Source organism: Prinia subflava, chromosome 26 (genome assembly GCF_021018805.1).
Source record: "Prinia subflava isolate CZ2003 ecotype Zambia chromosome 26, Cam_Psub_1.2, whole genome shotgun sequence".
Lineage (NCBI taxonomy): Eukaryota > Metazoa > Chordata > Aves > Passeriformes > Cisticolidae > Prinia > Prinia subflava.
The window spans coordinates 1,994,371-1,997,430 of NC_086272.1; the positions used below are offsets into that span (position 1 = coordinate 1,994,371).

Sequence of the window (3,060 nt, forward strand, 5' to 3'; positions counted from 1 at the left end):
CCACGGTCGGCTCCGGGATCTCGACCTTGCCCAAGTCCAGCTGCGGAGAGAGCAGGAGACCCGGCCGGTCACTGGGGAGTCCCCGGTGCCAGCAGGGCAGGGGGGACACGGGTGCCCCCCAATCCCCACAGGGGACGCCCTCCAACCCCAGCCCCTCACTCACCTCCTCCAGATCATCCTGGGTTCCTTCCAGGAGTGCCTGGGAAGGAGAGCAAAGGCTGGAGCTGCGCTGGGCCTGGGGGGGACAGGGGACAGGGGGCAGGGCAGGGGCAGAGGGAGGGGAACTCAGGGCCCCCAGGGAGATCTGCTGGAGCTGGGGGAGAGCCAGAGACACCGAGCTGGGGAAAAGGGAGAGCCCGAGGGGCTGGGCTGGGGCTGTGGAACAGGCACGGGGGGAGGCACGGGGCAGGAGAAAGGAATTGGGGTATGGGGACACAGGAGAGGCAGGGAGGGCCTGGGTGGGCACAGAAGGAGCAGACCGGGTGAGGACAGAAGGGACAGGACTGAGACAGGGTCTGTGAGGCATGGGGTGGATCAGGGAATGGGACAGGGGGACCCCGCTGCAGTGGCCAGGATGAAAGGCAAAGGACAAAGGGGGGACACGGAAGGAAAGGCCTCGGGAATGGGGGGTGGGAGGGGGTTTGGGGGCCTGGACAGGACACAGGGGAGGGAGCAGGGAGGAAATGAGTGAAGGGACCCAAAGGGTGGGCTGGGAGGGCAGAGAGGGCAGGATGTGGGGCCAGCGTTGTGCTGGTGCCTCACCTTGGCCTGTGCCGGGGTGCACAGCAGCATGGAGAAGAGCAGGGCCACGCCGAGCACAGCCACCTTCATCTTCCTCTGGCACTGGGCAGCGCTGCCTGAGGCTGCAGCAGGGCACCGGCACCTTTATCCCTGCCGGGACTCCTCCCTGCGCCCTCCCCAACAGCCCCCAGGCCAAAGCCCGGCTTGGCACAGCCCCCAGCCCTGGCCACAAGCCCAGCCCTGCCCAGAGTCCATCCCAGCCGCGGCAGGGATCCAGTCCCCCTGCCCGCATCCCTGCAGCTTCCCGCACGGGGCAGCTGCCCCTGCAAGGGCCCAGGAAACCCGGGGGGGCCAAGGGGGGCCACGGGGATCCAAAGGCAGCTGGGGACCCTGTGGGGACAAGCCCTGCTCCAACACCATCCATCCTCCAGCAGCCCCCAGTGCCACATCCCCCATCTCCCGCTGGCCCTGCCCTGCCAGAGCCTTCCTTGCAGCACAGCCTGGAGCTGAGCCCGGCCCCAAACCCCACATGTGAGAGAACAGGGGGAGCCAGGGCCGAGTGCTTAGGGCAGGGACTGGGATCTGCACTCCCTGTGGGCACTGGGAGCACTGGGCAGTGCGGGTCCCCTGCAGACAGGTCTGAGGGCTGGGCAATGCCTCAGCTGTGCCAAATCCCAGCTCCACAACACCCCGCAGGTCCCCGGTGGGTTCAATTTGCAGCCCCATGGCAGAGCCCAGAGGGGAATGTCCCCTGCCCCGACCCCTGCCCTGTCCCCCCACAGCCACCGTGCCCACTCACAGCCCCTGGGCCCCGCTCTGTGCAGCTGCCCCACGCGCAGGGGCCCAGGGACCCCAGCCCCAACCAGGCTCCCACCCCAGCCCTGCCCCTGCCTGGGCCGTGCCCGCAGCCCCCCATGGCCCTTGTCCCCACAGAGGGGCTCTGCAGTGCCCCGGCCCCGGCCCAGCCCAGCGCTGGCCCCGGCGCCGATGCTGGGCCCAGGGTGTGCCCGTCCCCAGGGACGTGGACAAGGGGACTTTTGTCCCCAGGCAGCCACGGGGAGCTGATTGGGCAAACAGAGGTGCCCAGGGAGCAGGGGGGGCCTGGGTGCCCTGCCAGCAGCTCTGGTGAGCCCTGTCTGCCCAGCGCCCCAGGCACCAGCAATGCCTTCATCAACCAGGGACTTCCCCAGGCCTGCGGCTCCTTGGGGAGGCTCCAGAGCAAACAATCAAGGCAGTGACCTGAAAGGTTTTCCCAGCTGGGCCAAGATTTCTGCTGGATCCCCGGGGAAAGAGAGGAGCAGAACCCTTCACTAATGCCCTGGAATGTCAAACAGGAATCTCAGCCAGGGACAGCTTCCAGCAACCACTGCTCGGTGCATTTTTCCTTCTTGAAAGCGCACCTGGATCCACCTGGGAACTAAATCCAGGGCACCTGGGATTCTCTGAGGCTCAGGAAAACCTCCCGTGGGCCTGGGACCCCAAACCAGGTTTTCAGCCCTTTGATGCCCAGCTTGGATCTCCTCCAAAGATTCTCCTCCCTTCCCTGCAGGCAGAGCAGCAAAGCTGAGCAGGATTTTCCTGGGTGGATTTGGGAGTGGAGGGGTTTGGGAAGCACAGCTGGGGCCCTGGACCGGGGAGTGTCTCCTGGCACCCTTCCATGGACACAGACACTCTCCAATGCCTCGCTGCAGGGTCCCAAATCTCCAGGGAGGGGAAGGAAACCCAAAGACCGAGAGATTCTGTGCAACTGTGTGACTCTTGGGTGGCCCAGAGCGATCAGAGGGATGGCTCCATGCTTGGAGAGCAGTTGGGAATTCTCGGGGTTGTTTTTCCCCGAGATACCTGAGGTTTGGTTTTTTCTTCCCAAAAACCCCGCGCCCAAACCAGAAAAGAAGGACGGAGTCTGCGAGCTGAGGTTTCTAACTTTGTTTATTCTTCCTGATCCCTCTGTTCTCTCTCTGCCCTGCTCAGTGTCCTGCTGCAGAGCAGAGCATCAGTAGACTCCCCAGGGCAGGAGGTCCCAGACCTTTTCCTATCACTTCTCTGACCCAACCACCTTCCACAACGTATTTTTATTTACAATTGTATACCAATTAATTCATTTCACTATTCTAAACACGTCAGTGCCACCTAAACCAATCTTGTGTGCCCTGTCACAGCCCAAGATCGAGTCTGAGGAAGAGGAAGAAGAGGAAGAAGAGGAAGAAGAGGAAGAAGAAGAAGAAGAAGAAGAGGAAGAAGAAGAAGAAGAAGAAGAACAAGAAGAAGAAGAAGGAGAAGAAGAAGAAGAAGAAGAAGAAGAAGAAGAAGAAGAAGAAG

At 62.6% G+C, this 3,060-nt stretch overlaps 1 long non-coding RNA gene across 1 annotated transcript; it reads right to left on the reverse strand.

The window, feature by feature from the left end:
• Positions 1-850, reverse strand: LOC134562147 (uncharacterized). The gene is made up of 3 exons (XR_010083100.1): positions 763-850; positions 164-199; positions 1-40 (listed from the first exon to the last, which is right to left on the reverse strand). It is a non-coding gene; the product is annotated as an uncharacterized LOC134562147 (long non-coding RNA).
• Positions 851-3,060: the final 2,210 nt, after the last annotated feature.